This window comes from Elaeis guineensis, chromosome 1, assembly GCF_000442705.2.
Source record: "Elaeis guineensis isolate ETL-2024a chromosome 1, EG11, whole genome shotgun sequence".
NCBI lineage: Eukaryota > Viridiplantae > Streptophyta > Magnoliopsida > Arecales > Arecaceae > Elaeis > Elaeis guineensis.
In genome coordinates, this window is record NC_025993.2 from 135,215,012 (window position 1) to 135,224,766 (window position 9,755).

General features: G+C 36.2%; 1 pseudogene; it reads right to left on the reverse strand.

Annotated features, from left to right (window-relative positions):
- Window positions 1-8,156: 8,156 nt before the first annotated feature.
- LOC140854803 (ethylene-responsive transcription factor ERF113-like) lies at window positions 8,157-9,517 on the reverse strand (annotated as a pseudogene).
- Between the last annotated feature and the right edge of the window lie 238 nt (window positions 9,518-9,755).

A 9,755-nucleotide genomic window follows, 5' to 3' on the forward strand; every position in this document is an offset into this window, starting at 1 on the left:
AAAAAAGAAGAAAAGAAGAAAAAGAAGAAAAAGAAAAAGAAGAAAAAGAAAAGAGAAAGAAGGAAAAAGAAAAGAAAAAGAAAAGGGAAAAGGAAAAAAAAAATTGAAATTGATGAGAGAGAGAGTTTCTCTCTCTTCTCTCTCTTCACTTCAGTCTGAACCCTGACTTTCTCTCTCTAGAATTAGACTTTTCTCTCTCTACTTTCTCTCTCTAGAATTCTCTCTCTAGATTATTTCTCTCTCCTAAGATTTCTAGAATTTTGAGAAGAATGATGATGAATTTAAATGATCCTCGTGATGGATTTTTGATCCGTGATTGTTGGACGGTACACCGACATCCACTTTGATCAGATCAAGTATTTTTAGATTTTATTTCTCATGATCTTATTGAATTGTCCACATGATAATCTTAGCATGATTTGATCTGATCGATCGAATTTGTTGAATCATATTGTCTGAAGAATTCAAGATGAGTTTTCTCTCTCTAGAATTTTCTCTCTCTAAAATATTCTCTCTCTTGATTGATTCTCTCTCTAAAAAAAAGGTTAGTGAATGAAGAAATTTCTTTTAATAAGTCTGATCTGATTCTAATGAAGAACCCTGATCCATGATTGTCAGACAACGTACTGGCACCCACTCTAATCAGACCATGAATCTTTAGATTTGATCATCCATGATTCCGATCTAGCCATGACTTGATTTGATCACATTGATTTCACCAATCGAGATATTGGATCAATTGTAATGTTGGATTGTGTCACCTGATCAATTCGAATTATACCTCATGAATTCTCTCTCCTCTGATTTTCTCTCTCTACTTGATTTTATGAAATCGATGAAGAAACTTCGGTCCTATCACTTCGAATCCGATTTGATCTGATAGTCAAACTTTGGATCATTTAGGTCCTAATTAGATTTTGATTAGATAAAATTAGATGATCGGACACAATCTAAACCGTTGAAATATGGTATTCGTATTCTTTCTAATTATTGAAATTGATTCTGTATAGGATCGTGGATGTTTGATCATGAAATATTGCGATATGATCTACGAACAGAATTTTTGGAAGAAAATTTATAGAATTTTATGGATTTATTGGAATGCGTTCGAGGTAAGTAATGTTTCACCTTTTCTAGATTCATCGGCAAATTATAGTGTATTCTTCTGACATGATTTGTGAAACGATGCATGAATTGGATGAATGGTATTTTTGTTATGAAAATATCTTATTTGAAATGTTATGATGAAGCATGATTGAATATATTGATTTCATGATGCATTATATTGATTGATTTCGATACTACATGATTATATATTTTATTATCGAAATTAGAATATGAAACATGATTTATGAAGAATTATGATATAAGAAACAATAAGAATTGACAACCTGACTGTGTTGAGGACCCCGCCAACGGGGGCATATACGTTGGCAATTGACTGTCCTGAGGATTTATGTCGCCAGTAAGACCAGCGACATGTCGCTAGATAGACCAGCGACAAAACCGCAAGTTAGACCAGCGGTTCCAAAGGACTTGGCTGCCAGATGATTCGCAGCCCACCGCAAGCAGATACGCGGTATTATGACCCTGCCACAGGGATAATGTGGTCATAGTCATGGTTGGTAAGAAGAATTTAAGAAATTGATGAAATTAAGAAGAAAAGCATAATTGAAAATTATGATGAATTGACTTCTAAATATGATTGACAGTATGAATATGATTTCATGAAATTACATATTGAATTGTTATGCATAGTATTATTTGCTTGATTTTTCAGTTAAAGGTATACACTGCTTACTGGGCTATTTAGCTCATGATAAGTTTTATGTTTTTCTTACAGATCCAGAAAATTAGTATGATGCGGGATTTCGGTTGGGAGAGCGATTAGAGATGGAGTTAACTCATTGATTTAGGATTTTCTCAGAATTGATTCAAGACCTTTAGTTTTGCTTTTAGTATTGACATTGTCAGACAGTTGCTTTATTTTGAACACTTAGTTTTGATTTGTTATTTGAACCAAGGTTTGATTATTGAATGAAGAAAAATTTATTTAACTATTTGTGAAGATATCATGATGAGATGCCTTGCATGCTTATGAAAAAAGTATTCTATAACTATGCGGCGGTTGTCATGACCCTCGATTCAAATCTCGGATCGGGGACGTGACATTTATACTGAGAATGGAGCTGCTCAATAAGCATCATGAAGCCTGTGAATATATGCGATTAGGTAAGAATCCAGGGGTGCTGGAATACGGTGCACCTTGCATAGGCTGTGACAAAATTAGGATTGAGAAGAACCGGACTTGGAAAAGAATAAAGTATAAAGAGAACAAAGTATCTGACTTTATGAAGCATATAATGCTTCTTTGGGTAGTGAACTAAAAGCATGTGCTTAACCCTTTTATAATCCTTTCTTTTTCCTCTAAATTTCGAAGAGAGGCCCCAGGCAGTGCTCATAGAGTGGGCCGGTACCAAACCTTAACGATGTGACGTTGAAATTAAGGGCGAAGGGAGAAGCTTCAAGGTGAAATTAAATAGTGTTTTTTCTTTTTTGTAAACGAAATTAAATAGTGTAATTTGATGGTCACAGTTGAGACACTCACCAAACAATTACTGTATGAGTTTGGAGATCTTTGAAATTACCGGATAATTCGACTATTCAACCACCATGTCCATGCAGGGATTTTCAATGGCCAATAGTGGGTGATTGAGTAGGTTACAATGAGCAATCTCTAGTACAGATTCTAGCTAGTCTAATCATTCAATTATCCATGATTGATTGATCTGTGCGACTTGTTTGCAGGATAGTTGAGATTGAATCACCTTATTATTCCATGTGTGTGTGTGTATGGAGAGAGAGAGAGAGAGAGAGAGAGAGAGAGAGAGAGAGATTTAACTATACTCTCCATTTAAATCCATCTAGATCTATATTAGACGATATGTCACATTGATGATCCGGGACATTGAATGAAATTTGTTATCTCCAAACTAATATATCAAAATCATGTCATTTAGTGATTCTTATGCCGTATATGCGTTAATTGGTCAAAATGTTGAACAATCTTAATAACATAAAATTATATATATTTTTCTCATTTGACATATAGGTTAAGAGCTTCCATGTAACATAGTTTTTAGTATATACGTAGTTTAAAAATAGTATATCACATTCAACAATAGTGAGGCTTTCATTGCCAAATGTAAAGCTTATCGGATTTAAGTAGAAATCTACTCAAATTTAGCCAAAGAAACTATACACTTGAACACCTAATCACACTATTCTTAATTAAATAATATTTTAAGATTTAATTTTATACTTTCTAAAATTATATTATTTAATCCTTGTTAAAATAAATAATAATTTAATAATAATCTTGTTATTTTCTATTATTGTATTTTACTATTCATTATAGTACTATTTAATAATCACTAAAATAGTTATTTTTTTAATAGTAAATTGCTTGAATAAAGACTATTATGATCAATAAAAAGTCAATAACGAACCTGCAAAGGCAGTGGTTTGAAACTTTTATTGCCATCCAAATGAAGAAATTTATGGATACATAGGAGCCCTATATTTGGTTGGGGTTATAAGAGAAAGAATAGATGAGTTTATAAGAATGGATATACCAAATCTATTGTTTGGTTCAAAATCCCTTAGAGAGAATGGATAAAAAAGATGGATTACCCATCTAACCAACTCACAAATTTGCATCCTCTCAATTTCGAAAAGATGTAAGGAGTAATGGATGGAGCATGTGAGAGGTACTAGGATCCTATATTGGTAAAATTATCTTAATTAATTTTTTTGATAAAATTATAATATTTCTTAACTTTTCAATTCATTTTATCAACATATATTTTTATTTTATCTATATTGCTAATCATATACTATTAAATTTTATTATTCATTATTTTAATTTTAGTACATGATTTTCAAATATATAATTAGAATTGTCTTCTATTTTTCAATTTATATTTGTTATTTTTAGTTAATTATTTGAATAAAATTAATGAACTAACTATTTAAATTAAATTATAACTTAATTAGTTATTTATATAATTAGTATTTAAATAAATTAAAACTAATCTATAAAATTATTTATTTTTAATTAAATAAAAAATAAATATTTTTATATTTTTATATAATTATAAATTATATATATTTATATATTGATCTAATTCTTTAGTATAAATAAATATTATAAATTAATAAAATAAGAAATTTTTTATCAAAAATAGTTTAATAAAAATATCATATAAATATAATCTATCTTTTTTATTTTTATATATTAAATAGATTAAAAAATTATGTTAAATTATTTTCCATCACGAGGCGAGAGCATAGATGGAACGACCTTCTGAGACTGGTGAATACGTCTACACACAGTGCACCAAAACAAATGGTTCTCGCCACCGCTCCACTTACTTTTTGAAATGCAGAAAGGGTGGAGTTGGTGCCGCAAAGGTTGACGTCGGACAGCCGAAAGAGCAGCAGATCCCTTCCCATGCAATGAGTACCATTTAAAACGGATCTTAGAAAAAAAACTAAAGTAATAATTAAGTAACCACGCAAGCAATTGGTGGGAACGCGTCCCATGCATTCTTTTCTTCTATGTGGGTCCCGCTGCGCCGCGCTCTAAAGATGTTCCCACACCGCCCACGTCCGCGGGTAAGGCGCCCACGTAAGCTAACGAGCACGACCCATACATCGTACCGCCGGAACAGCTTACCCATGCCACGCAACAACTCGAGCTTCTTTTCTTCGAAGCTTCTTTTCAAAAAGCAAATTATGCCACGAGTCCTTTGCGAAAACAAAAATAAAAAAATAATTATCCAAAAAATCAAAAAAAAAAAAAAATCTTCATGCATCAATTGTTTCCAACGGAGAAGTCCGGTTGAGCAATCATACCGATCCATATATAATATGATAACTTGTAATTATGCATGTTGTATAATATCATTAGTATGTTTAATTGTCTCATGCAGATATCATATTGAGATTCATCAGTACTCGCAAAGTTGGACCTCCCCTACTCCTCTTTCTTACATCAAAACTTTAAGGACCTTTGCACCATAAGTGACCATAGGAAGTCTCTAAAGTGTTGGTCATAGAAAATTTTTACAATGGTCTGGATGGCAAATTTTTTGGTTAAGAATGTCTATTTGCAAGTGGATTTGTCAGTTTGTTGTAAAAGATTCACTGTTCCGTTAATAATTTGACTCAAGCTTCAATACTGTTTTTTTCCTATTATAATAATGATTAAGGTTGCTGGCCATTCTGATATGAACAATAACTATTGATATGTATCCAGTATAGTCTTTAGCTGGATTTCTATAATTTTCATTTAAACAAAGTAATAACTCATATAATGAAAATAATAGATAAATAAACTTTTAAGTTTAGAAATCTTATTTGACCTCTATTTTTTGCTTATAATTATGGAAATGGTGATGGAAAAATGTCCATCTTATAATGTTGCATGTTATATGCATTACAGTTCAATAGTAGTTGCACATCAAAAACAAGAAGCAAAAAAATGGGTGGATATCATCCCCATTTAATGCAACTTTTTTTTTTTTAAAGATTTCCTCTGATTAATCAATCCACTTCTAAATCTATCGGTTGCACATCTCTTATCTCCATCTTAAATGAGTGTGTTAAAATTAGTACGGGTACATGTAGTAAAACAAGTGTTTCTATCTTGAATGTCCTTAAATTGTTGCGGTCAGTCATCCAAGTGCCCTTCGGATCTTGCATGTGAAACTTGTGATGGATGGACCATGATGATAAGATCTGCAACTGTTATGATAATCATTGGAGTAAGCCATGATCTTAATTAGCAGAGTAGTGGGACAATAGCCTCTTCTTGGGAAAAATTCTTGGTTGGACAAGTTCACCATTTCAATGGTGGACCAGTCCAATAACCAACCAACATGTACAAACACAAATAAAGAAGAAAGAGAAAGGAACAGGAGCAATACAAGCATGTTTATATGTGTTGGTTTGTGGTTGGATTGTTCCACCATTGAGCTGGGGCCTTGGTCCAACCAATAATTTTTCCTTCTATGGGAACTTGGTAGAAGTTGTAGAGTAAGTAATCCCAGTTTTAGGGATAGTCCCATAGACCAGAGCACCTCAGTCCAAGAAAGACGTGCAAGGACATGACCAGTTTGCATGGATGATTGCTGACGGTCCACCAATATTCATAGAAGGGTAGTCCTTATTCCTTAATTCCATAAATTTCCCTTGGTCCCGACAACTTCCATGTGAATCATCTAATCTAGACTTTTAGGAAATCAGGACAACTTCCATGTGAATTAGCATTACTTTGCATTAGCTTGATTACCGATGCTCGATGCAAGTCATGAAATGTTAGCGTCTATTGCATAAATCATATGATTGGTACAAGTTGTCAAATAATGGAATCTTATGTTTCAATTTTGATGAAATTAGGGTTGTTTAAGTTAGACCAAAAAATATTACTTCTCTACATGCATGGTTATTGTGCAAACTATTCATTTTTGAGATTGACAAGGACTAGTCTAGCGGTGGGTTTACACTCCTTGTCCAAAAATACTTTTTTCCAATTTGTTTTCAAATGTCGGGATCATGGTGGGATACATGAAAATGGCTACTATAATTTGGCAACTTTATTCAATAGAAGTTTTACTTAATGTGACTTAAATGTATGATATGTATGTCCACCAATTGCTATGTCTTTATAATTTGGAATGAAGGATATATTGTTCACATTAAGGTCATAAGAAGAACGTTTTCTAAGAGTCTAATTTAACAATATCATGCTATCATGTTCTCACCTAAGTGGTCACCATCTACCAAAGGCTGATATTTTACATCCACCTACACACACACACATACATACATACATACATATATGTTTTAAGAGAAGAAAATATGTAGCCAGGCTGGCAAGCCTAAATGTCACACAAAAATATCCGAACCCATATTATAGCATTCGCGCCAAGGCTGGCGCAGTTCATGGCACTGCGTGTCACGTAGGATACGTGCATGCCAGACGTCATACACACGGGCTTCAAAAACACTAACGTGCGGACCCCATTGCTCTTTTCGAGGTACATGCATCATAGGATGCTGCTCCACGTGTTTTCTTCGATCATGGCCGCCTCAAACATTGTCTGCCGACTTCTATGACCTCGCAAAGAAATGGGTGGTTGAACGAAGACCAGATCATGGATTCTTCCCCTCTTCTCAAACCTGTTCTCATTCTTCCCCTTTTGGATATTAGTTCTATGGTCATTTTCTACATCATTTCTACAACACCTGTGAACCTGTCTTTTTAATTGTTCTATGAAATATTTGGCATTACCCCGGCTGCTATACTCTCTCTCTCTCTCTCTCTCTCTCTCTCTCTCTCTCGCTTCCCACCCTGCCCCTCCCCCCCTCACCCCAAGAGTATAATGAGCATATAACATACCTCCAAAAGTCATGAAAGCAATATTCTTTGATATATTCTTTATTGCACCTTGTCTTTCAAGTATTATAAGCAACGAAGATAAGCTTCAGTGCACTAGCTGGATACTTTTTGTTCTTAATTAGTTATACTTGACATCTTTCTAGCTCCCTCTTTGATTGTCTATGTAGATTTTGTGAAGGTCCTTTGGAAGGTCTTGGATGCTACATAAGAAGTAAGAGCATTCTGGAGGAAAACAAGAAATCGTGTTGAAACTCTCCTCCTCCTAATTGCTTATCCGTCTCTACCTAAAAGATACGTTCTATAGTTCCTTCACTGAGCAAATAAGAGGTGCCAGAATACTGATCATGCATAAATACAAGAATCTCTTAAAGGGTCAGCGTGTAAAGAGACTCGATCAAAGGGTCAGAAAGAAAACAAATTAATGAACTGCAAAACCTCTTCTCCTATTGTCCTTATTATTCTTTCTCTGAGACTTTCATATATGCCTTGTTCACATACAAAGACTTGGGAGATATATAGAGTGAAAGCTTTACACTAATAGGAGCTGGAGATAAAGTAATTTGAAGGTAAGCATCCATGAAGTCTCCTCTTTTCATTGCCTCTACTTGTTGCTGAAAAGATGGATTCTTATTACTTTAAAGACAGCAAAGAACCATGGAAAGGATAAGCAACAAACCAAAGAAAAAGCCCATGGCAAAACACTAAGAGGCCCCCTCACACTATCATTCTCTCTCTTTTGGTTCCTCTTTTGCTTTTTGGAATTGCACTTGCATTCTACTACAATAACACTCCAAAAGTTCGAGAAAACAGAATCAAACAAATAAAATAACCACAAAAACAAATCGTCACTTACCCATGGTCCCATCCTTCTCACCCCTCTCACCGTTGCACCATCTCAAACACGTTGGTCAGCAGTCTCACTGCTGCTGGTTGCTGTCTTTATCCTTCTGGTCTCCACGAGGCTGCCTTGAGCTAGAGGAAGAAGAGCTCCTCATCTGCGAAAAGAAATCCAAAAACTCTTGCGAGGAGCCTGACGTGGAATGATATGACACTTGAGAAGACCCCGAGGTGAAAGAGTCTGTAACGAAGAGCCCCGATGCCACACTGTGCAGGTCCTCATCTCTACTTTGGAGGAGCTGAGCATACTGAAGGAGGTCAGGGTATGATGCTGTCGGCGGTGGGGTGATGGGCTGGGGCGGTCGCTCTGGGATCCCCCTGCTGACTAAGAAGCCGAGGTCAGTCCGGCCTTGGACTCTCTCGGGAAAATTGAGCTTGGCCTTGGTGCTTTGAACCTCAGGGCTGCTCATCGTAGGCTATGGCGGCTTCTTCGCCGTGTTGTAGGTCCCTAGCCATACTCGCGCTGCCTTCCTGGGGTCCCTTATCTCTGCGGCCCATTTCCCCCATGGCCTTTGCCTCACTCCCCTGTAGTGTCTCCTCCTCACATTCCCTTCATTAATTCAAGGGTTTGCCAAATGAACGAATGAGAGAGAGAGAGAGACAGAGAGAGAGAGAGAGACCGAGAGGGAGAGAGATGTGTTGTGATCATGCAGCCTGCATGTCTAAATATTTTAATGTTTGATTCTTATGCCGACAATGTTCAGCAACATGCCCAAGACCAATCTAGTGCCGGAGGAAAAGTTAAAATCCCTAAGAAATATGGAACAAAATGCTCAATTAACAACATACGCCAATCGTAAATAATAGAATAACACAACTCCAGGGTCTGAGTGGCATACGATTATCAGTAATATTGTAATTTCCTAGCTGGCTAGCCACTAATTAGCATTTTTTCCTAACGAAATAACCTATATATCGAGATCTAGCTAGAAATAAATAAATTTCAAGACTCAGCGAACGAAAGAAAAAGTGGTGCAACAGTCCTAGCTATACCTTGCTCTTCTGAAGGCTGGCTGAGCTCTCTCTCCATGCTTCCCGACTCCGGTCCGGCCATGGCTGGGTTCAACTCGACTGAATCACACAGACTCGCTCCTTCCCACTCCACTCCACCCCCGACAAGCTCGAGCTGATCACATGCGCGAGAGCCGACACCATGGCCGACGCGTCCTGATCCGGCGCGCCGCGGTGTAGCGAACGCGCTCTTCCTCTTTCTCTTCCGGCTCACTGGAAGGGAGAGCCTCTTCCATGCCTTCGATCCACCTTTCTCTTTCTCTCCTCTTTTGCCTTAGAGCTCCAACGACGGATTAATCTCCGCTTTAGTTTCGAGTTCAGCTGATGATCATTTTTATGGTGGTGATCGAGGGAAGAGGAAGAAGAAAAGAGAAGAAAGGAA